The sequence below is a fragment of the Eptatretus burgeri genome, chromosome 4 (genome assembly GCF_056783735.1).
Source record: "Eptatretus burgeri isolate ZD-2024b chromosome 4, Ebu_testis_v1, whole genome shotgun sequence".
NCBI classification, from domain to species: domain Eukaryota; kingdom Metazoa; phylum Chordata; class Myxini; order Myxiniformes; family Myxinidae; genus Eptatretus; species Eptatretus burgeri.
This window is the reverse complement of record NC_140964.1, coordinates 137805380-137832052: the sequence shown is the minus strand read 5'-3', so window position 1 is coordinate 137832052 and position 26673 is coordinate 137805380. Positions and strand designations below refer to the sequence as shown.

The window sequence follows — 26673 nt, the reverse complement described above, 5'->3', positions numbered from 1 at the left end:
CTTCATGTCCCTTCTTGCTGCATCCTCCTCACGCCATCCTCTCCAAGCCCCCGCCCCCAACTCAACCCGCACCTTCATAACCGAAACCAACCCCCCCCCACCATTACTCATCCCCCAAGCCTCCCACCCTCTCAGCACCTTCTCCACATCCCTCACTTTGTGTACCTCAAACATCTGAGGCCTCTGCTCCATGCTGCAGCTTACAGCCCAGACATTATTAGTGTAACAGAATCATTTCTTGCATAAGATATCCCTCACACTGCCCATGCCTATACGAGGGGTAAACAAACTACTTCCTTCATGCGGATAACTTAAATGTGCTGTTAAACATGGAACACTGCAGAATTTAATGTCATTTAGAAGAAGAAAAAAAAATTGACTTTATATATCAAGAATATAAAGGTCTTCGCCAACACAAAATTGTTCCAAAAGAGATTCCATAAGTTAAAAGAGAAAAAACACATTCATGGTTGAACATCAAGGTATTTCTTGATACTCATGTGTATAAAATAGTGACGTACCAGACTTGGGTGTTAATTCATCATCCTGACAGTGGAGGTTGCAGACGTCACTGAAACCGATTCCCTGGAAACCAGGAACATTTTCCAGCTGCACATTTTGGAATCCAACAAACTTTTGGCAGAAATTGGAAAGTTCTTGAATAACATTCTCCAAGTTGACGAACACACTTCCCAACAGAGAAGATCCTGCAAGCTGGACAACCTGTGGCTTCAAAAAAGATTTCACAAATTTACAGAAGTCAGCGTACATTGCAAATTTAAATTTCTCTTTGGTGAGAGAGAGTAGCTCTGTTCGCAATGAATCGGAGTCTGTATAAGCTCGAAGAACCTTCCGATTCTCAATTCCAAGAACATTGATCACTGCTTGGGCTGTTTCTGCTCTCAGATCTTGTGATTGGAGCTATTCCAAGAAGTTGTCCGTTTCACCGATGACCTGCCAGGGACACAATGCTCATGTTCATAAAGGAAAGGTTGTACATGTTATTTTCTTAACTCTATTTTATCCCATCAATGTGGGGTTTACAGCCAATTTGTTCACCCAATGTGGGCTGGCAGGATGGCCTTGAGGTTGGCAAACTTGCCCCTGTGTTGTCTCGCTTGGGTTTGAATCCCGACGCGGCTATAAACTGTCACCGTGGAGTTTTACAGACAGGGAAAGTGATCAAAGTGTGTGTGTCGTCCTTCAGATGAACGTTCAACTGGGCATCTCCCCGAACAGCATTAGTTGGTGGACATTAAAGACCCCACGGCATCTTTCTTGAAGAGTCGGCGAGCTCTCCCTGGCACACTGGTCAATTCCAAATTTATTCTCTCATTTACAGGGGGCACATCAATGGCACAGCCATACTCGAAGCAATGATGCAACCACCAGCCACTGCAAACAAAAGAAGGAACCAAAAATGAAAAATGAAAGTACCCCCTCCCCCACATCTCCACTCTTACCCCTCGCTCTCACATTATTGTTTCAGGAATAAGCATTTAATCAATGTCCATAACCAAAAAGGCAATGCATTAACAGTAACACCAAGGTTGCACAAAACAAGGACAAAATAAGCAGAAAAGCCATGGTTGGGAAGAACCTCTTATTCCTTTTCTTCTTCCTCATTTCCCTTTCATGGACACCCAGCAGGACGAAATACAAAACCTGCCAAAGGGGAGAGGAGCTCCTTGTGAGCCAACGACCATCCATATCTGGTGCGAACTGTGTCTGCGGATGTCCTGCAGTGTGTTACCTTCCCTTGGAGGTTGGTGGCAGGCAGGGGGTAGTGCTGAGGTGTTGCCCACCAGATGAGTCCCCTCAGGTTAACCTGAGGCAGTCTCTTCCTGTGGGTGCCTGGAATGTTCGATCCCGAAGAGGAGGGGAGGGGCCAGGCATCTGCCTGGGGGATGGGCAAATGGAGGCCCCTGGAGTACCAGCAAAAAGTGGATGCAGCGAAGCGCTGTGGCGCATGCTTCCAAATAATGAAAGTATGCATTTCCCTTTATACAGTGTGTGGCCTAATGCAACCAATCTGCTGCCGCCTCATCCAGGGCCGGCCCGAGATTTAAATGACGCCCCAAGCAAGAGCCGTCCTCGGAGCCCCTCTCAATCTGCTCAACATTTGAATACCTTATGAGGGTGTAGCAATAGCAGGCGGTGATGAGAGGGTAGCGAGGCTAGGCGGTGGTGAGGAGGGGCGAGGGCAGGTGGCGAGGAGGGGGGCGAGGGCAGGTGGTAGGGAGGGGGGCGAGGGAAAGCGGTGGCAAGGAGGCAAGGTCAGGCGGTGGCGAGCGGAGGGCGAGGGCAGGCGGTGGCGAACGCGTTGCGCGGGGGTGGCAGCGTGGTGCGCGTCACGAGGGGGTGGCGGCGGTGCATCGTGTCGTGAGGGGTGGCGATGGCGAGCACGTCGCGAGAGGTGGAGGCAGCGAGCACGTCGCGAGGGGTTGTAGGCGGCAAGCGCATCGTGAGGGGTGGAGGTGGAGAGCGCGTCTTGAGGGGTGGAGGAGGCGAGTGCGTTGTGAGGGGTGGAGGCAGCGAGTGCGTCATGAGGGTGGAGGCGGTGAGCGCGTTGCGAGGAGGTGGAGGTGGCAAACGTGTCGCGAGAGGGTGGTGGTGTGAGCGTGTCATCATCAGGGCAGGCGGTGCGAGGGGGTGGCGAGGGCAGGTGGTGTGAGAGGGTGGCGAGAGAAGGCGGTGTGTGGGGGTGGCAAGGGCAGGCGGTGGTGAGGAAGTGGCAAGGGCAGGCGGTGCGTGGGGGTATTGAGGGCAGGCGGTGGTGAGGAAGTGGTGGGGGCAGGCGGTGGTGAGGAAGTGGCAAGGGCAGGCGGTGGTGAGGGGTGGCGAGGGCAGGCGGTGGAGAGGGGTGCCGACAACAGGCATTGGTGAGGGCAGGCAGTGGTGAGGGGTGGCGAGGGCAGGCGGTGATGAGGGGTTGGCGAGGGCAGGCGGTGGAGAGGGGGTGGGCGAGGGCAGGCGATGGTGAGGGCAGGGGTGGTGATGGAGTGCGAAGCCAGGTGGTGATGAAGGGGTGGCAAGGCCAGGCGGTGATGAGGGGTGACAAGGCCAAGTGGTGGTGAGGAGATGGCTAGGCCAGGTGGTGGCGAGGCCAGTCGGTGGTGAGGGGTGGCGAGGGGTGCCGACGGCAGGCATTGGTGAGGGCAGGCAGTGGTTAGGGGGTGGCGAGACCAGGCGGTGGTGAGGGGGTGGCGAGGCCAGACGGTGGTGAGGGGTGGCGAGGCCAGGTGGTGGTGAAGGGGTGACGAGGCCAGTCAGTGGTGAGGGGTGGCGAGGCCAAGCGGTGGTGAGGGAGTAAATTGAGGTTCTTGGCAAGGGACGGTGTGTCGTTGATGTGTATGCCTCACCCCAAAACTGCCTCCACCCACCCCCCTTTCCTCCTCCACCAAAATTTGTATTATTATTATTATTATTATTATTATTATTTTAAATTTTAACACCCTGGTGATGTCCTTGTACCTGCCCCCACTTTTATCATTCCCACTCTCCCCTCCTCCCCCTCCACATCCCCTATTTAATGGACCAAATCTTCGCTTGACGGTTGAGTTGTTCGTTTGATGGATTTATTTAATCAGAATAATGTTATGTTTAGTACATGCATGATGGACCACATCTGAATTGCCACCACCCGCGCCAAATTTCCTTGATAATACCTCATATATCTTTGTGGCAGGATCACCCAAAGCCGAGCACCCCAGACAGTCGCCTGTGTCGCCTGACCTTAATTCCTGCCCTTCCCCACCATCTCCACATAATAATAGGCTCATGCTGTCTGTCTGGCCCATTCTGAAAGACAGAAACACTCCTTGGAGAGAAAAAATATTGCATGAAAGTTTTTTCAAATTAATCCAAACCTGCAGAAAAATTACAATTTTTTTCAATGAGATTAAAAAAAAAATTGAACAAGGTTGGTGTATAAGGCAACAGACTGCTGCCCCAATAGTTTTGCTGTTAAATATGATGATTTTGCAATTTTACATGATACATCTGTGTGAATAATAATATGCTTGTTCATCCATCCGTTTGTAACATTCCTTCCACCCATCAAAGACATCATTTGTCTGCCATGTTGGTCAGGTCAAAGGGGTCTCCAGTTGTACAGGGTTTTAAAAGGTCTGAAGGTATAAAAAGAGTAAAAAGGAGTCTCGGTGTATCCGGGGTTCGAAAGGGACGAAGTGGATCGAAAAGGTCTGAGAGGACTCGGTGTTCTCAGTGGTTTAACGGGTCTTTCGGGTCGAAAGGGTCTCCAGGGTCTTGAGAGAAAAGATTGGAGTGAGCATATGCTGAATGTAACAAGAGCACACTTGGTAAACCAAGCACAGTATGCCAAGTCTGAACATCATAACATATCCCTCACTGTAGGTGAGGTTTCAGGAACGTACGCTAAGCAGGATGAAGATCGTTCATATCGTGCCACAGAGGGGATGGCTGAAAGGGATGGAAGAAAAAAATAACTTGGTTGTCTTTAACCTTCCTGAATCTTCTCCAAATACTTACAAAGGTTGGCAGAAAGCAGACTTGAAGTCTCTTGCAGAATTGAAAGAGATAACACAGGTCAAAGGAATACATGTGAACAATGTCATAAGGCTGGGGGGGGGGGGGGGGGTAATGGACATAACAGGAACATCGGGCCTGGAGGAGCACTTGCTGAGTGAAAAGAAACATCAACGAAACAGAGGCCTCCAAAGCCTGGTGTTGGCTTCACGTTTACGGTGGCTGGCTTTAATTCTTAGGTTCTTGAGTTTGAACACCTGCCAGCAATTGACTTAACACCAGGTGGGGTTGACCCAGCCTGTCATCCTTCCAAGGAAGGCAAAATGAGTGACAATGTACTGGTAATAGAGGGCACTGCATCAGCAGCACAGCCGTGCCCCCAGAAAATGATGGAACCAGTGGCCACAGGCTGCACATGATGGCTCGGGGTCGCTTGGTCAGGCAACTGTTTTCGGACGAGTCTGGCTCGTTCCATATTCTTTCCATTTCCTAATGATGGAGCTCACTGTGCTCTTGGGAACTTTCAACACTCTAGAAATTGTTTTATGTCCTTACACAGATCTTTTATATCCTTCCTCACAATTCTATCTCGGCACTCTACGGACAGTTCTTTGGTCTTCATGGTCAATTTTCTGCTCTGACATGAACTGTAAACTGTGGGACCTGATATAGAAAATGTGTTTCTTGCAAAATCATGTCCAATCAATTGAATTGGCCAGAGGTGGACTCCAATCGAGTTGGAGACACATCGCAAGGATGATCAAAGCAAATTGAATGCACCTGAGCTCAATTTGGAGTGCCAGATCAAAGGGGTTGAATACATATTGACTCAAGACATTTCAGCTTTTCATCTATATATTACTAGAACTCTCATCTTCTATGTGTTATATATATATATATATATATATATATATATATATATATATATATATATATATATATATATATATATATATATATATATATATATAAATATATAAATAAATATATATGTGTATATATATATATTTATATATATATATATATATATATGTATATATATATATATATATATATATGTATATATATATATTGGTGCTGACCGGGTGTCGGCCGCCAACCGACCACTCTGAACGAAACCGCAAGTTGAGTCGGCCCGACCGATCGCCCGGAATATAGATCGCTCCCCGGATAACTCCGAGCGACGGTTCCTTGTGCAAGAACTGAAATACACCAATCGGCAGATCACGTGGGGTAGGGTGGATCGCCAATCTTCAATGTACCTAAATACCCACGTGATCCAACTACCGGGGTATTCCACCCTCGACGGAACTCGTACGGAACAAACCGCCGAGGCGAGCTTGTCCGTGCGCGATTCCGAGCGGCGTAATCGCCGAGAACCGTCAGTCCAAATGTCCCCCTATTACAGCAAACCAACGGCTTTCTAACTCCCAACACAGGAAATGTTCAGTCAATGAGGGAATGGATGCAACGAGCAGGTTTACATTCACACAAGGACATTTATTATAATGAAACACGTATGCAATTAAATAAGGCAAAACACGTATGCAATTATACAAGCAACAAAAGCACGACAAAAGAATTACAACCGTCTACTTATTATGTACAGTCATTTACACCTAACAGCAGTTCCTACTTATTAGACGGGCCCACGGGCCCATGGACACACACACACACACACACACACACACACACACACACACACACACACACACACACACACACACACACACACACACACACACACACACACACACACACAATGGTGGCTGAGGCCTTTAATCACGAGCTCCAGCTCGGAGGACAGGTGAGCTGAAACTCAGAGCTTGACTCGAACCTTTCCACCTCGTGTGGTCTTCAACTTGTCTGGACACGGGCTCCAGCGAGAGCGAGAGCGAGCTGGATCCAATCGCCACGATCCTTCCCGAGCTCCCGCGAATCCTCCCGCGCTTCTCAACACGTGCCGGTGAGACGAGGCGCAGATCCTTCCTGTCGATCGCCACTTCCCCGAGGATCCAACTCCAAGAAGAGGCCAATGCATCGCACCAAGCCGGGAAACAAAATGGAGAACGAAAAGCTCCACGAACCAAGAAGAAGAGGAAGAAGAGGAAGAAGAGGAAGAAGAGGAAGAAGAGGAAGAAGCCTTCACTCGCAGCTCGAGCCGAACAACCGGCTCAAGTTCCTTCCAAAACAAAGCAGCAGCCGAAGCTCACTGAGCCAGCCGAAGCAAAAAGCTTCCGAAGGCCTCAAGTCAAGCAAGCCAAGCAGGACCCGATGGCCTGCTGAACGACTGCTCTCTCCGAAGCAAAAAAGCTTACTCCTCCCACGGGACTCAGCACACAAACTCTGCCATGGGACCCCCACGAACTCAGCCCACAAACTCAGCCCTACCAAGGGACTCCCACACGAACAAAGAAAAGATGTCCTCTTTATCCTTTGCACCCCCTCCCCCGCACCTGGCATGACTCATGCCCTCGTGATCCACCCCCCGCTCAACCACGGGTGGGAGGGAGTTGTTGACGTCACCGCAGGGTTCTTCTTCCTCTTTGCAGAAGAGGGGGAGGGATGTCTCCATTGTTTCGTTCCCTAACTATTAAATCGATCCGCAGCGCATCTAATCGATCTCTGAACATTGAAAACAATGAAAGGTGAGCTATCTAGGGAACATGCACTTATCGACACAGCTGACTAAGGGAACCTGTATGTTGTGTGCAATTGAATTCCAAATTTGTAACACTACCCCCTCCCCTTTTTACAGACTCGCCCGAGTCGTCAAATTTTCGTGTGAACAGCATGTGTAAGTTTTCCCGTAGTACGTTCTACCTTCGGATCCCTGAGTGCGACATTTCTTTAAACGTGTCCCAAAAATAAATAACCTAATGCGCTGCGTAACTAACTAAACAAACTCTCAGACTCATTCGGACAACTTAACTAAAATTGTCGGCGCGGAAACAAACATGCAGGTGGGGTTCCACGTATTTACAATCTTAACTTATCTATTACATTACACTAACCATGGTCCAGGACTTGTGATCTGTGAAAGGGGAAAGGCAAAAGTCAGAGCAAAGTCTTTGGTGCAGGGGAATGGATGGAGATGGTCGCCAAACACAAAAAAAAAATGGACTGGATGCACAGGCTGCCTGCAGGGCAGTCCTCACAAAACTGGATGGTACTGGCACGCATGGTGATGGATGAACACAGGGGCAAACGCAAACAAGCGCTAGCAGACATGGGGTCATGGCAGAGGCAGGCAATTAGGCATGGCAAGGTAAGGCCATGCAGAACAGGCAGCTGCAGCACAACAGGCCGGCAGGTGAAGCTGGCCGGCCTCTGGTGTGGTTCCATCAGGTCTGGAGGGAGTGTGGTGGTGCCGGCCGCTCTGAAGGCGGGCTCGGACCTAGCCTCCTGTCTCCCCCCACTCTATCACCTTTGCCTGTCTCTGTCCATACCCGCTCCCTTAATTTGCCACAAAAACAACAAAATTTAGCCTCTCTTTATTTTTATTTCCCTTTTATAATTGTCTCCCGAACCCCCTTTATTGTCTTTGTCCGGATAACCTATCCTATCAACCTAGCCTACTACCAACCCCTACGTTTCCTCTCTGAAGGGGAATAGGGAGAGACTAGCGTACTGTCTCGAGGCCCAACAAAGCCTCAGAATGGCCTCCTCAGAGTTCAGCGATCTACCAAGGTGAGTCCAGCGGCCTACAACGAGCGAAGGGATGGATGGTGCGAAGGGATACATCTCCTCTCTACCCGAACATTCATTAAACAGAAACTACCCCGGGGCTTTCCAAAAACGCCTCACACTTTAAAACTATCGGTTCTAAAAGCCATGATTCCCGTCGCCTGTGTTGGTGTCCATTATAAATTTTGGCCTTGCCCTCAAATTTTCATATGTCAGGTCAGGTATGGGAGCATGTGCCAGAACAGCACGTCGCTGCGTCCACTTTCCGCCGGTACTCCAGGGGCCTCCGTCTGGCCATCCCCCAGGCAGATGCCAGGCCCATCCCCATCTCCTTGAAATGATGGTCAACCTGTTGCAACCATGAGGCACGTGGTCGACCCACTGGCCTCCTCCACTCATGAGACTCCCTCGCTGAGAGAATCTGGTGAGCAGGATCAGAGTCAGGAAAACGAGCCACATGTCCATACAGCCGCAACTGACGCTCACGGACTATGCAGGTAACAAATCTCATCCGAGTTTCTCTCAGCAACCGCTCGTTGGACACAAAATCCAACCAGCGATAGCTAAGGATTCTCCGAAGAGACCTGGTACCAAAGGAATTAAGTCTCCGTCTCAGATCCTTGGTCAGAGTCCAAGTCTCGCACCCATAGAGCAAGACTGGAAGTACCAAGGACCTGAAGACTCGGACTTTCGTCCTCCCGCACAGGTACCGGCAGCGCCACACCCCATGATCCAGTGAATCCATGACTCCGCAGGCCCGACCCAGACGTCTATTGACCTCTGACTCGCAGCCAGCAGAGACATGAATATCACTGCCAAGGTAAGTGAATCTCTCCACGACCTCAACATCCTCACCACAAACAGACACAGACAGGACAGCAGCATCCAATATGTCACCGAAAGCCTGGATCTTAGTTTTGACCCAAGAAACCCGTAATCCCAACGGCTCCGACTCCTCATTCAGCACCTCGAGGGCCCCCAAGAGGATGTCTAAAGTCTCCGCAAAGATGACTGCATCATCTGCAAAGTCAAGGTCCGAGATCTTGACATTCCCAAATGACGCACCGCAACTTGATCTCTCCGACATCCTCCCTAGAATCCAGTCCATACAAGTGCTGAAAAGTGTGGGGGCAAGTACACATCCCTGACGAACTCCAGTAACAACTGGAAATAAGTCAGAGATGGTACCACCACACTTCACAGCACTCTCAGTACCAGAGTAGAGTTCAGACATCAGATCGATCAGTTTTGGTGGCACCCCACGAAGACCAAGAATCCTCCAGAGGATATCCCGATTCACTGAATCGAACGCTTTACAGAGATCAACATAGGCTGCAAGCAGCCCCTGCCGAAACTCTCGTCTGCGTTCGGTGAGGACACGAAGTGCAAGGATACGGTCAATCGTTGACCTCTTTGGTGTAAAGCCTGACTGCTCTGGACGCTGGTGCTCAAGCAGATGGTGGCGAACCCTATCGAGAATTATCCGAGCAAAGACCTTGCCCGGCACTGAGAGCAGCGTCACCCCTCGGTAGTTGTTGCAGTCTTGGCGATCACCCTTCCCTTTCCAGAGAGGGACAACAAGGCCCCTCTTCCAGTCAGTTGGGATGATGCCTGTATTCCAGGCAGGGCACAAAACTGCATGCAACGACACGAGTGCAGCATTTCCACCAGCCTTGAGAAGTTCGGCATGGATGCCACAGATCCCTGGAGCTTTGCCCCGTTTCAACTGGTTCACCGCAGCCCGTGTTTCCACAAGCGTAGGTGGACCACAGTTGATTCGAGGGTCAGCAACAGGGATTGTAACACCCTTGACGTCCAACTCGACAGTTGGGGGATCAGCCTGGTACAACCGCTCAAAGTAACCGGCCCAGCGGGTCTTCACTTCAGACTCCTCTGTCAAGAGCCTACCACTCTCTGCTCGAACTGTAGTGCTCCGAGGGATGGGCTTGGATGAACGTAATGCGCGAATTCCCCTGTAAGCGGGACGAGAATCACCTGTCCACAGGTGATGCTCTACCCCCTCACAGATTCCTCGCACATAGGCCTCCTTGTCCACCCTCAGTGCACGTACAGTTTTATGTCTCAGCTCCCTGAACAGCTCAGCTCTGCCATTCAGCCTGGCCCTGCGACTCTGGTCAATGGTATCCAGTGTCCCTTGAGAGACAAAATTCTTCTTTGCCCTGCGGTGAGCTCCAAGGCATCCACCGGCAACATCAAGGACGGTGGTCTTGAAGGCGCTCCACAACTCTTCAGGACCCCCCAAAGCACCCAGACCCCCCAAGTGCCCACTCAGCCTGTTCGCAAACTCCTCAGCTACTCTCTCATCCCTGAGCTTGGAAACATCCAGCCTAGGCTGGGATGGTACCATTCTCCAGGATTTAATGTGCAGCTTTAGAGTTGCTACAACAAGCCTGTGGTCAGTATTGAGGAACTGAGCACTCCGGTAGACCCTGCAGTTCTGGATCATCCTCCAACGACCGTCAATGAGGACATGGTCAATCTCCTTTGCCACACCGCCAGCGTTGGAATACCAAGTCCAGCGATGAGCTTGTGGGCGCTGAAACCATGAACCAGCCACCCTAACTCCATGACTTCTTGCAAAGTCAAGGAACTTAGTGCCATTCTGGTTCATAGTTCCTGACCCATGGGGACCAACACACACCTCATAACCGTCCCTATCAGTTCCAGTCGATGCATTGAAATCCGCCAAGACTAGAAGTGTATCTCGTCTGGGGCACTGATCAACCACAGACTCGAGTGTGGCGTAGAATGCATCCTTCACGGTGAGATCACTCGCCTCAGTCGGAGCATAAACGGAGACCAGGGAAATGACACCTAAGGAGTGACGAATCCTTAATCTCATAATACGCTCGTTGACCGGTGTTACCTCAATTATCATTGGGGTCAGCTTATTGGACACAGCTACAGCAACTCCTTGGGTATGGTAACCATCAGAGCGACCAGACCAATAGTAGGTGTAACCACCCACCATTATCTCGCCGCAATCCGGTCTCCGAACCTCAGAGAGAGCTGCAATCCCGATGTCCAAACGCTTGAGCTCAGATGATAACAGAGACAGGTGATCATCCTCTCTTAGGGATAGGACATTCCAGGCACCCACCCGAAGGGACCGCCTCAGGTTAACCCAAGGAGACCGCCGTCTGGTGGACGACACCTCAGCACCACTCCGACACTCTCCCGCAATCTGACCCAGGGATGTTACCCCGTGGTTTCCCTCCTATCAAAGATTGGGGGTCCCGAAGGCTTTGCCCCAATCCCGTCATCCGGTGAGCTGCCCTGCGAAGGGAAGCTGCACAGGAGGTACTCCCACGGAGTGGGTTTTCAGATTTTTTTGCGTTTTTGCGTTTTGCGGAATGAAGGGTTTTACGGTGGCCGGAGTGCAAATCCTGCCACCAACCTCCTAATAAGAAGTGACCCAACTGCAGGAGGACGTCCGCAGACACAGTTGGGCACTAGATATGGATGGCCGTTGGCTCACAAGGAGCTCCTCCGCCCTTTGACAGGTTTTGTTTTTAATCCTGCTGGGTGTCCATATCCAAACACCCTCCTCACCAGAAAACCTGGTGGGGGAGACGGTTTAGTCGCCGACAACCCGACCATGGAACAGGTTAGTACAGGTTTACATGGTACCTGTAGCAGGTCACAAATCGAACCTGACCTGACATTCGTATGTGCCCTCGCACAATTTCCTGGCTGGGCAGCGTGGCTCAACTGGCAGGAACTCCCCCTCTGCCTAACTCTGATCATGGCACCCCCAGGACTGCTTGCTGTCTCCGAGCCTAGCTGCTCCCTACAACGCGGGGGGGGGGTGCCCTCTCTGGCATTGCACCCGTCCGATACCCACGTGGTGTGTTGATACCCCGGGTCCCTTTCCGAGGGTCGCCCATGCCCACGACACTGCCCCCGTGGCATTCTGGCGCTACGGGTCCCGTTTCCAACAGATCGCCCGTGCCCACTACACTATCCCGGCCCCTCTTGGGCCCTTGGCCAACTCTGGTCGACGAGTCTGGTGCCTGGGGGGCCCACTAAACAAATACTCAACTTTCCACAGCCACGCTCCCAGCCGGTCCATGAACTCCTGCACCCCTCCAAACGGGTTTCGTGCCTTCTCTCGACACCAACAACAAAACGACCTCCTATTAGTAAATTTAACTACCCACTAGCTAACATTAAACTGACCCCAGGGTCATTTGGGTGGGAATCACTCCTCCCCCCAACCAGTCATTCACACCATGCATACCACATTCGCTCCACTCGCACACTTGCGCCCACTGTCCTACACTCATTCCTCACACACTTTCCATTTCTCAACTCACACCAACACTCCACACTGCCATCCTTCTCACTAAATCCCCTGACTAACTCGTGCTCCCTCGTCATCCCTTAAAACTCATGCACGTTCCATTTACTCTACGTAGCTAAGCTACGTCTCCACTACACATTTCCAGACTGTCCGTGTCTCCAAAAATCCCAAAATTCCATTTCCTAAATCTAAATTAAAATCCCTCTAATCCATTCCACGGGCTCCATGAGGTACAACCCATGTCCCCATGAGGCCGGTCGAACTATCGCGAACCCATCCTGCTAATTATTGCTCCTATGCACAAGCAGGATGCTTGCCACATCCTGCGGGGGAGTGTAGTTGGAGCAAGGCTTTTTTTTTTTACACCGTCAAGGCAGCAGTCTCGGGCTCACTCGCTTATCCCTTCTGATGACTGATACGTACAGCCATGACGTCACGCTGCAAATCGCACCGAGCGCTCGCTTTTGGGGCATCTGCCATGCGAGCCGACGTGCGCTGCTCACCTGAAGCTCGAGGTCCGTGCCGATGACGTCACTCATACACAGAACCTGCACGGCTTTCCGTGCTGGCCCGCACGAGCGCATCATCCCGGGGACCCTCTCCGCGCGTTCTGCGAACGGAACACGCAGCACGTGGAGCTTCGCACACACGCTCGCATGTGGACCCATCCGTTTCAAATTCACACAACACTCGCCGACATTTTCGCCATCGACACGGCTGGCTCGAATCTGACGTGGAACATTTCTGGGCCAGATCGAGATTGCACAGATGCGCGCGTGCAGGCCGTGCGTGAAATGCGCCATGGACCCCGTACGCGTGAACCTGGCGTGGTTGCGAAATTAACCTTTTGCGGCCTTCCAGGCTCGCCATTCATGTCTCCCGTCTGCATCGGTCCGACGTCCATTTTCATGCACACACTCATGCACGCCATGTTACTCACACTATACTCACTTTTTGGCAAACATTTCAGCACACACGTACCACTCAAACACTTTACCACACATTCCAGGACAATCACGCTGGGGATGGGAGTCCGCACGAGGGATCCCGAAGACTCTACTACCCCCAAACTCTGCATGGACCCGTTTGCATCACTCACCCGCTCAACCTCGCACGGCTCTACCGGACTCACCTGGTCGCGATCTGCTTCGAGGGAGCTAACCGTCTCCCTCTGTTCCTGAGGGAGGTTAACCTGATGCTTACATTGGGTCCCAATACATTCCCCATGCTCAACCCCATTGTCCCCTATTAGTTCTCCCTCTGTGTGCTCGTCTTTTGCTTTCTCTAATTTGATCCCCTCTATTGATTTCTGCATCTTCGTCACCTCGTTCATTATTTCCATTAATTCCTGGCTTTTCGTCTCTGTTGTTTCCTCCATTGTCTCTTATTTTCTGCGTCTCCGTCACCTCTTTTAATTTTTCCGACGTCCCCTCTTTTTCCGTCATCCCCTCGTGTCTCACCCTACACATTTCCCCTTTAATTATCATGGCGGCATTTGTCGTCCCGACCTTACCCGTCTCCATTGCTGGCCGGACACACTGCGCACTCCTCGGTTCGGTCGTTTCCCCACGTGGTGCCGCCATTTTGCCTTTCATGCCCTCCACACTCGCCCGCAGGCTTAATCCCATGCACTGCATTTCACCCCTGCCCTCATCCATTTTGCGCTCCAAAGCCCCCTTCATGCTTTGCGCGCATTCGCATCCAATTTGCACGCATTCGCGTCCAGATTGTCATTCATGTTCTGTAATATCTCCACAAACCGGCCCCAGTCAAACGGCCCTGACGAGGACGATTCGCCGTGGACCGGGTGGGAAGCCACCCCCGTGGCCAGCACGGGCTGTGAGTTTGGTGGCAGGGGGGAGTCGACCTACATGGAGTTGTCCTAGACCATGGGTTCCGCTACACTTACCTTCAAATCCACCTGCTCCAGCTCATCTTGGCTTGCCATGTTGCGTGTTGAGAATAAATTTTACTCGCTCGCAATTTGGGGGAAACGGGGGGGGGAGGGCTGGGGTTGCTCCGTACACCCCTGATCCGAAGCCCGTGAATTTCTCAACGGAGGCGTAGGAACCGAATCGCGCTCCTGAACACCAATTGTTGCAATTGATGTCCTGCAAATTTCGTTGTGGAGGCGGAGGGTTCATGATCCCACTCCTGACACCAATTGTTGTGGGCCGGGTATCGGTGGCGAGCACGACCGCGAGAGAGAGCAGTAGAGTTGGCTCCACCGAACACACCAGAATTTAGGTCGTTACCCTTGGATAAGTCTGAAAGGCATGGGTCCCTTAAAGGATCATGAATCGCCAATAATTTGACCATGTGGGGTAGGGTTAATTGCTAAACTTCAATATACCTAAATACCCACGCAGCAAAGCTACCGGGGAATTCACACCCCGGACAGACCTCGAGCGGGACGAGCCGTTACCGTGCTCAAACCGTGTGTAACCCGAGCGTATAGTCAGCAAGGCCTGTCAGTCCAAATGCACAATTTACACTCTCACTATTTCTCAACACGCAGCGTGCCAAGCCAATAAAAGATGTGACAGGGAATAAGCTGGGAAATTCAACAATAGGGAAATTTATGTACAATAATCGGGGGGACGAGGGGAGCACGTAAGGGCAGAGTTATCCGAATAAAGAAGGGAATCAAATGTACAAGCAATTCCTTAAACAATTCTACTTAGAGACAGGGGCCATGGATACACACACGCACACACAAATACCCCAGAAAGAGATGGACCCCGAGGTCTTTATTGCCCTTTCAGCTCGGAAGGGAAGACAAGCTGAGGGAAGAGAATGTGGCTGGCTACCTGGCCGCATTCGTGCCGCTGGACGAGCACACCTTCCCGGAGCACCGCGCGCCAAAGAACGGACCAGGGGCAGCCGAACCCAGAGGAGGCGAGACCATGTGGTCTCCCATGATGAGATGGTCGACCGCTTGTAATGCGCCAGACGAGATCCTCGGATGCGCAGGATCCAGTCAGCCGCAGACCCAGACAGAAAAGCGCTCGAGAAGACGGGACGCAATCAATCTCTTTCTGTCGTTTTTGGGGTGGGACCCACTCCCCCGTCGCCTCCTCCCATTGGGGGATGGCGTGTCGCGGCTCCGCCTTCTTGAAAAGGACCGCCACGGCTTTTGGTCTGCGCGTCGCCCATTGGGCATAAAATAAAAATAATCCAGTGAGCGACAGAACCCTTATTTGGTGTGAAATCCACACTGCCTGGGCCATGGAATTCCGCCCACGCACACGCCCGCATGCCGTCGAGCGCGGACAATGTCGTGAGCAGAGGGTTGTTGTTGTTGTTGGGGTAAAAATCCTATCTATAAAATAACTTCACAGCGCATGTACACTTAATTCCCATTAGACATCGGGGGAAAGGGAGCTATCTATCCACATTTACTTAACAAAATAACTGAGCTACAGGGACCTGAATGTTGAGTGCTCATGGCTGCCAGATTCGTAACAATATATCCGATAGACAGACATGTATTGTACATGATTATACATCCCATATAGACACATATATTGCACGTGATTTTTCAAATTAAACACACATATTATACATATTATTCACACAAATATTGTTAATGGTTATACAGATTAAACACACACATTATACATATTATACACATATATTGTGCATGATTATACATCCGATATACAGCCATGTATTGTACATGATTATACATGCTATATTCACACATATGTTGTACATGATTATACATATTAAACACACATACTATAATGATGATTCATATTTTACATGATTATTCATATTAAACATATCAGCCTGGTGTTGGCGTAGTGGTTAGGGTAGCGGCCTGGGATCCAAAAGGTCCTGAGTTCAAGCCGCGTTGGCCGCTTGAATTAATACACACCAGGAGGTTGACTCAGCCTGTCATCCTTCCGAGGTCAGCGAAGTGAGTACCAGTGTACTGGGCTCGGTGTATGCCCCTGTTAGAATAGGTGTACCATATGCCTGTGTCGTAAGAGGCGACCAGGGTTGCGTCAGGAAGGGCATCCGTCGTAAAACCTGTGCCAAATCATTATGCGGATCATAAAAGATGATCTGCTGTGGCGACCCCTAATGGGAGCAGCCGAAAGAAGAAGAAGAATGAGATATTGCACATGATTATACATATAAAACACATATATTGTGCATGATTATATATCCGATATACAGATATGTATTGCACATGATTATACATGCTATATACACAAATATATTGTACATGATAATACATATTAAACACATTATCCATCTTATACACACATATTGTACATGATTTATACATATCAAACACATATTATACACATAAATATTGTACATGATTCAACATGATTTCCATATTAAACACACACAGTATACATATGATACACACATATATTGTACATGATTATACAAACTAAACACGAATATATTGTACATGATTATACATCCTATATCCACACATATATTGCACATGATTATACATATTAAACACATGTTGGGATTTGTACATTTTTTATGCTTTTTGTTTCTTCCCAACTCCTTTTCACTTACAGTTAATTAAAATGTATTCCTGCTTGCTGTTCCAAAGGAACATTGTGTAAAGAGATAAGATGCATGGTCAACCTTGAGTGATCCACAGGACCATTGTGTAACTGGACAAGGGAGTAACTTAACTTCCTCTTCATCTTGCTCAATACGCAGTTGTTGAAGGACATAAGCCAGTTGGTGAACAGCTGGTCCTGGGATGAAAGGAAAGACAATTGTGTAATGAAAGGTGTTGGAGATAAATCGTGTATATAAGGGAGTGACTCAGCCGTTCTGGCAGAGCACTCTCCGGGCTACTTCAATTGTTAATTGGTGTTTCTGGTGTTTTCTGCTCTCCGTGCTCACGTATTGATAAATAAACAATTTCCTCTCAAGTACATCGACGTCTTCATGCCTTGGTGAAAGGTGATCGACGACCCGACACACATACATTGTACATGATTATACATACATCCTTTAAACACACATATATGGTACATGATTATAAAATATACATCCTATATACACACATATATTGTACATGATTATACATCCCTTAAACACACATATATTTTACATGATTATACACCCCTTAAACACACATATATGGTACATGATTATACATCCCATATACACACATATATTGCACATGATTTTTCATATTAAACACACACATTATACATATTATTCACACACATATTGTACATGGTTATACAGATTAAACACACACATTATCCATATTATACACACATATATTGTATATGATTTTTCATATTATACACACATATGTTGCAAATGATTACATATATGAAACACATTATACACAAATATATTGCAAATAATTACACATATGAAACACACATTATACATATTGTGCATATGAAACACACATATCTTGTTTACAAATATTGTTGTGAATCCAGGCGTCGCTGCGAGCACGACTGCTAGGGGGAGCAGTAGGGTCGACTGTACCGAACATGCAGAATCTAGATCGTACCTTTCGGAAAACTCCGAGGGTACGGGTCCCTTAAAGGACCGTGAATCGTCAGTAAATCAAACACGTGGTACAGGGTTATTTGCCAAACTTCAAAATACCCAGAGGCCCACGTGGCAAACTACCGAGTATTCATACTCTTGACGGAACTCGAACGGGACGAGTCGTCTCTGTGCTCGACCCGTGCGTAACCGAGCAGATGGTTACCGAGCTCCCATTGGTCCAAATGTACAATTTGCCGCTTCCCAATTTCCCCACATGCACCGTGCTAAGCCAATGAAAGAAATACAGAAACGAGATGAAACATTGAACAAATGGGGTTTATTTATACAATAATGGGGGGGAAACTCGGGAAGCACGTAAAGGCAGAGCTAAACCGAATATAAGAAATGCAAGTATATACAGCAAAGGCACTTTACAGTTTACTACTTAAAGACGGGGCCCCAGACACACACGCGCACACACAAATACCCCAAAATGGCCGGACCAAATGGTCTTTATTGAGACCTATCTTGCACCTGTCCACCTCGTGCAGTCTTCCAGCTGGTCGGTCCAGCAAGAGGCGAGCCGAACCCGGACACCGGCGGGCGACCCTTGCGGTTCCTGCAGGGACTTACGTTGCTTGAGCTCTCCGTCGTGGTGGGGAGGATAAGGACGGCATCTACCACGACCGGCCAGACAGGCTCCCTGAGACGAGCGCTCCAGCAAGACGAGATGTCCAGGTCGGGGAAATGCTCTTTCGTCCGGAGCTCTTGAGCTCTTCCGCTCCTCCGCTTTTTCTCTCCTCCTTGACCAGCTTCTCACTCTCCTTTTATGCGTCTCCGCCGGCTCGACCCCTCCCCCACTCGGGCCGCGGAGAATCCCGGGGCAGAGGGTTGTTCTCATTCTCTGCAGCACTGATGTAACGCTCGTTTCTGTTGTCGTGCTGATTTATTTTCCAATAAGAATCCTAACTATAAAAATAAATCACAGCGCATGGACATTTATTTACCCATTAGACAAGGGTAGGGAAGCCATCTATAAAACACATACTTACCGATATAACTAATCTATTGGACCTGAATGTTGTGTGCGATAGGTTTCCAAATTCGTAACAATATTAATGATTATACCTATTAAACACACACATTATACATATTAAACACACAAATATTGTACATGATTATGCATAGTGTTATGGATCTGGAAACCATTTGCATTCAACATACAGATGTCCCAAAAGTCAGTTATGTCATTAAGTACGGGTGTGTGGTCAGATCCCTTTCCTTTTGTTTAGTGGGAGAATCAAAGGCGTGCATTGCAATTTCTTTTAGTTAGGTCATTACGTCTATTAAACCATCCCATCTGCATGACCCCTTCGGCCCATCACGCTCCATCACCACCCACTGGCTGCTCGTACCTTGACTTGCTGAGAGGGGGTCTCGCTGTTCCAGTTCTCAGCTCCCACGAACGTTGTAACTCTTGTATGATGACCTTCGCGGTGCTGACACTGTTACTCGTCGAGAGCGAAGCCACGTGGAGGAGTAACTGGGGTCTCCTGGCAGGGGCCGAGGCCCCACCCCAGAAAGGTGGGCCGGAGGACCCGGTCCAATCAGAGGTGGACAAAGAGGTGCGTTTTCGCCAAGGGCCCCTCCCCGTGGACAGAGGCCAATAAATCTCTGAGACTCTGTAAAAAGGGTCCGGTCGAGTTTGCTTTCACGATGGCTGTAATGGGTCGAGTTTGCTTTCACGGTGGCTGTAACGGGTCGAGTTTGCTTTCACGGTGGCTGTAACGGGTCGAGTTTGCTTTCACAGTGGCTGTAACGGGTCGAGTTTGCTTTCACGGTGGCTGTAACGGGTGGAGTTTGCTTTCACGGTGGCTGTAACGGGTTGAGTTTGCTTTCACGGTAGCTGTAACAGGTTGAGTTTGCTTTCACATTGGCTGTAACGGGTTGAGTTTGCTTTCATGGTGGCTGTAACAGGTCGAGTTTGCTTTCACGGTGGCAGGAAGCAGTCAGTTTTGTTTCACGGTAGTTGTACAGGGTTCTGAAGTTTCACGGTGGCTGCTTTGACGAGTTTTAAGGAAGGACAGAGGGTCAAAGCAGCTAAGTGTGAGCCAAATTGTTTCAGAAGTCGTGAAAAAAATCAATTTTCATGAACAGTGAAGTTGTTGCAGCATAAAAAAATCCAAGATTCACTGAACATTTTGCAAAAAAAAGTTTATAAAAAGGATTGGTCATCACAAAATGTCATCATTTTCAAAATAGGGGAGGATTTTTTGATTTGGTCAAGCTGACATGCAAGTTTTCAGCTCAAACAACAGCAAAGTCAGATCTAATGATTGGTCCAGGACAAAAATATTGTAGTTTCAGGGTTTTATAGCTTACAAGTAACATTGTTTGATAATGCCATGTGAACCATTGTTTAAAATATGCAAGTTTTTTGATTTTTTTGCAGTTTCGAGATAAAATAAAGGGCTTCGTTTCAATCAACATGAATTAAAAATAGCACCGCAAAGCGGGTGTAACCCCTCAGCCCCTTGACGCAAACCAATTTCAAGATGGTGGCCATATTGAAAATCGCAGCATGGCACACGCAAACACGCATGCACGCACGCACGCACACACACACACACAACACCAGATCAAGTGCAAGTAGAAAAAAAAAAGAAAAAAGAAAAGAAAAGCAGAGCACCCCATCTGTGATGTCATTTGACATTTATTTTTGCTTTGCAAAATAAAAGAAAAAATAAAATCAATCTGTCAAGCCATTCTCAAGTTATTGTCTGGAAACCAAATTCAAGATGGCTGCCCTAGCCGCCATATTGGATATCGCATCGCACTGAATATCGAAAGGAACCTTCCTCTACCCAGCCCCAACACACCCTGCAAAAATGGATTTAATCGGATAAGGCGTTCTCCTCAATCGACGGAAACCAATTTCAAGATGGCGGCCATGGAGGCCACATTGAAAATCGCAGCGCGCCCATTTTCGAAAGGAACCTTCCTCTACTCAACCCCAACACACCCTGAAAAAATGTATTTAATCGGACAAGGCGTTCTCCTCGAAATTGACCGAAACCAAAAGTTGACAGACACCCGGACGGACGCCCGGACAACGCCTGTGACGACATTACCCCTTAGCCCAATTCGGGCTGAGTGGTAAAAAGCGTTTAATTGGAGCAATATATAATTTCATCAATGTTCAGACTCCAAACGAACTTCGAACGTCATTACATACTCTAACAAAACAAACTGATAATCATGGCAAAATATACACATGCATGGAAGCTAAGATTCTCGAGATGCCGTTCATGAAAACGTGACATACTGGAAAATAATCTCATTTTGTCATTTCTGGACTAACTATATCAACTGGATCACCTAAATTGACTATCATGCTATTTTAATGCGATTGCAGCTACACCGATGTTTCATACAGCGTTCTAATTTCACTTTCATTATTAGAATTCATTTTCACTTTCACTTTCGTTTCGCAAAAACAGTCATCTATAGGTACTCTGATGGAATTTTACAAATTGAAAGTGAAAGTGATAATGAAAGTGACTAGATGACAATGAATGATCTAATGTAGTGGAAAGCTAATATTATTAACATTGACAGTTTCACATGGAGACTCGAGTTCAGGAAGGCTAAAATATCTTCATGGTCCTGTGGGGATATTTTCCGTGTTAGTCTATCTTTATCACGTATCTTTCAGACTCCGGTAGACTGGAGGTCGCCCAACACAATCGGTAGAAGGCATCTACTATATACCGTGGCGGTTCTGGAATCATCCATGTTGTAGGTGTCTGAGGACCTAGGAATGAGCTCAAGGTAGTGGCTTGATGCCACACTCAAACCCGCAGTGAACGAATTCCCATAACTATCCTTTATTGGCGTCTCGGTATCATGAGGGGTTCCACTATCTCCATAAGATAGTATGGACTGAGTTCTTCCGCAGCTCTGATCACCGCTATGGTACCTGGAAGGAATAGTTCCGTAAACTCGGTTGGCATTGCTGGCAGCTCATCGATGACTGTCATTCGAAGGGTCAAAAACCCAAAATTGTCCAGAAATGATAACCTGAATAAAATACTGCATCAATGCTATCAGTAAGCTTAGTAATATAATCAAAAGCATTTATTATGGAAAATAACATGAACAAGTGAAATCCTTCAAAACAGCGCGTGTGGTGAAGAAAATGAGTACACAAATGTTAAAATATGCAATTTATGCTTTTTCAGTTGAAAAACAATTAAAAAGCATACTTAATATTTGAAATGTAAAAATCTTGTTATTATTGTGATAAGCACCTTTATATATAACAGAAGGAATGAAATCGTTCGATACAGCGTGGCAGGGGGGCCGCGAAAGAATGACAGCATAAGAAAAACAGCTTTCAGCGTTCGGCGCGAAATGCGATGGTGGGCGGAAATGACGTCTTTCGGCGCGAAATGCCATGGTGGGCGGAAATGACGTCTTTCGTTCGTTTGTACATGAGAGGGGAGCGTTTCTTGGTTTTTTTTCCGTCAAGCAATAAATTCAATGGTTTTCACATATATAACACATTAGTTTCACAAATTTCCATTGAAATACTCGAGTATTTCCGTCAATTGTCGCCATTTCCGTCTAGGTTACGCACTGCCATCTACCGGACGGTTGTCATTGGCTGCCTTGAGGCACGTGGGGGACACCGGAGACACCAGAGATGTGGTAGACACCGGGGACATTTCAAACTCGGTGCAATTGTATACAACGCACGCGCTGTAATTACACAGAAAAATCACCTTTCTGAAAATGTGACGGACCGGTGGAGAAATTTTCATCAGATGATATTTTCACTAATATGGGGAATAAGGGAATGATACTTGGTCAGATTAATCACTCCCATTGTATTTGAGTATATAACCAACAACAATTTAATTGCCATGTTATTCGTATAAACTATTGACTGAAATGCAAAATGTGACGGACCGGTGGAGATTTTCACTGGCCAAACCCAATTTGCTGGCCGAGTCATATCAGTTCCCTTATCCTGATGGTACCTAGCATGAAAGTTTACCATTACTTGAAGAAACTTTCAAGCAATATCATTAGAAAAAGATTTATTTTCTATCGGATTGGACTCAAGGGAATTTATAGGCACCAATAAGAGCCTTCTAGAGTGAAAATGGTCAATTTCGACGTTTTCCGTCAGTTCACAGGATAGACCCTCTTTGAGCTGATCCAATTCTATTTTCAAATAATATTGGGGCTATTTGTCATACTGGGAACCAAGACTAGCATAAAAATTGAAATAATTATGTCAGCCCACCAAGAAATATCATTAATTTACAAATGTGAAAATAAAAAACAGGCCCTTATTAACAACTTCATTACAAATTCCCCACAATGAGCACATGAAGGACTCAATATAGACCAGGAAGACCATACATTTTTTTTTTGATTTTCAAACACTTGTTTGGAATATCTCCTCCAAAATTTTGTTTAGTAAACTATTTAGGCACACTGATCACTTTCTACAATGAGGGTTCCCTGAAACACCGTGGCTCACACTTCCCTGCATTGGGCCCAGAACGACCCTGACCTCCCTCCGTGGACCCCGATTGTTCACCACCCGAGCTCTGCCACGAACCACGAGTCTCTACTTGCGACTGGGGACCGGACCAACAACCTTTGTCAGGTGCCACATCGCGGAGCATGCCCTTCCTCCGATGGTCAGGTACACCACCGAACTCTGACCCCCAGCTTGTCTCTCTCCAGGGCTGCGAGGGTCCAATAAAGACTCTGGGTTTCTTTTCCTTTTGTGTGTGTGTCTGCGTGTGGGCCCGTCTTGTAAGTATATCTGAATAAGTGTTTTTGCTCATTGTAAATATTTCTTCTTGCATATACGCGTTAAGTCTTGCCTTTGTCGTTTTATTATAAACAAACATTTGTAGAAATATTCCCAGTCCGTTTCTGTCCCTTCTTGAATTGGTCCAGCATGGTTCAGATCTGAGTTTAGGCAGGGTTTTATCCCCGATTAATCCTTCGATGGAGATTCTGGATCAACTGATAAAGTGTATCCAGTTCATCCGACCAGGGGATCCCGAACTCTGGAACACAGAGTGAAACACGTGATCTGGGTTCTCCCCACTAAAGATCGTAAAGCAGAGCAAGATAGCCCACTCGTGCGCAATCGCGTTCAATTCGGTGAAGTCCGCAACGGAGCAGTGCGGTGGCCATTTTTGCAAGCAAGCTGCTTTCTTGGTTGTAGTTCGACCCCTGTATTGACCGCGGCGTTGGAGGCAGGAGGGGTGGGAACGAGAGTAAGGCGATGATACATTAGCCATGATGTACAAGACAGTTTCTTTTTTATCACAAGTGAAGTTACACAAAATAAGAAGAGATGAGATAGAAGAAATGGAGAGAAAGAGAGAAATTAGGACGGAGAAATAGAGAAGAAGGGAAGCTCACAGATAAAAAAAAGAAAAGGCAAATTGAGAGAGGAAAGGATAAAAATCAAAGCCCAGACACACGCAGAAAGTATATTATTCTTACCTGGAGATATATACAGAATATATATATATATATATATATATATATATATATATATATATATATATATATATATATATATATATATATATATGATCAACAAAAGAAGTCATGCAACATAATCTGTATGATAAATATCACCTTCCCTCCCCTTCCCTCCCCGCCTCTCCCCTCCCCTCTCCCCTTCCCTCTCCCGTCTCCCCTTCCCTCTCCCGTCTCCCCTTCCCTCTCCCCTTCCCTCCCACACAAGCAAATGTAAAATTGAGACTCATTTAATTTTCTTTTGACATCCATTTCCATCGAGTATCTTCACTTTCTCTCTTCAAGCACGAAAGAAAGGGAAGTTCACTCTCCCTCCTTCGGTTCTGTAAAATTGGGAAGTGCCTTGAAGATCACAGTCGTGCTGTGGAAATGAGGAAGTATTCTGTGTCCACGTCTCTCATGGTAAGATCTTAAATGATCAGAACACGAACACAACAAAGTTTAGCGAAAAGCAAGCAAAACAACTTTTAATCAAAAGGTATTTTAAAGTAAGTTTTAAATGAAAGAAAAGATGAAATCTCTATTTCAGCCCTCACACCCCAACCAAGCCCCTCAAGCCCAAAGTCATTTCCTTTATGAGACACACCCGAAAAAACTCATTGTTGTGTAATTTCCCATGATGTCATCAACTTGGCCTATTTATTGTCAAATGCGAACTTGGGTTTGTTTAATTTGGAGAATGGAGTATTTAGAAGAGTAATCCAACCTTGCAGATCAATCGTTTTCACAAGATGAGAGGTGAGATCCTGAAACTAATTCATTATTTGTTGTTTTATACAGAATTAAATCACGATACAACCAATAATTATTGCATGTTTTTTTTTTTCTAACAGGTTTTCCTCAATAAGAATATCATTGATAACTGATCTGGAAAATAAGTCATTTGAATTTCACGAGGAATGGCAAAAAATGAATGACTTCCTTCAAGACATTCAATCGTTCAGAGGAGAATTGAATGACATTATTGTTGGCTGGAAGGAAGTCCTCTCACGTCTTCTGACCTTGAATGAGTTGAGTCAAAGGTTATAAATTTTCCCTCTCTGTCTCTGTCTATATCTCTCTTGAGTGTTGACTCATTATTATTTTATTATTTTACTTTTCAGTTGAAACACCTGTCTGGATGAACCTAACACACAACTTAATCTTCTGGAGGAATCTTACACGGCCCTCAATCTTCTGGAGGTAAATGTTACATTTATTATTTTATTAATATCATAATATTGTTACGGTGCTGGGTGGTCGGCCGCGTCATGACCGCTCTGAAAAAGCCGGAAATTCAGTCGGCCCGACCGATCGCCCGGAATATAGATCGTCACCCAGATAAGTCCGAAGCCGACGGGTCCTTGTGCAAGAACCGTAAAGGGCCAATTTTTTCACCACGTGGTACAAGGTTATTTGCCAATTCTTCAAAATACCTGGAGACCACGTGGCAATCTACCGAGCCTCCACACCCTCGACGGAACTCGTACGAAACAAGCCGCTTAAGCGAGCCTGTCCCGTGCTCGATTCCAAGCGGCTTAATCGCCGAGATTTCATTTACGGCAAACCAACGGCCTTCTAACTCCCAACACACGACATGCTCGGTCAATGAAAGAAATGGACGCAACGAGCTGAAAACATTTCACAATTGGGGTTTATTTATACAGTAATCGGGGAACTAGAGAAGCATGCAAGAGGCAGGGTTAAACCGACTATACGAAATGTAATGCAAATAAATACAGCACAGGCACTTAACAGTTCTCTACTTGTTCGACGGGCCCACGGACACACGTACGCACACACACACCCAAGAAATGGTGGCTGATGCCTTTAATAAGGACTTCAGCTCGGAGGGACAGATGAGTTGAAACCCAGAACCTATCTCGAACCTCTCCACCTCGTGTGGTCTTCAAGCTGTTCCGACCCGGGCTCCAGCAAGGGCAAGCTGGATCCAATCACTGCGAGCTGCGATCCTTCCCGAGCTCCAGCGGATCCCCTCGCTCTCTGGACCACGTGCTGGTGAGATGAAACACCGAGCCTTCCCGAAGATGCGTCGCTTTCCAAGTAGAGCTAGCCTAACCAAGATGAGGCCACGAAGCAGA

At 47.5% G+C, this 26673-nt stretch overlaps 1 protein-coding gene across 5 annotated transcripts in view; it reads right to left on the bottom strand.

Annotated features, from left to right (window-relative positions):
• The window catches only part of LOC147029212 (uncharacterized), a 299659-nt gene that overhangs the window by 102193 nt on the left and 170793 nt on the right, over window positions 1-26673 (bottom strand). The gene's annotated exons all lie outside the window — the stretch shown is intronic.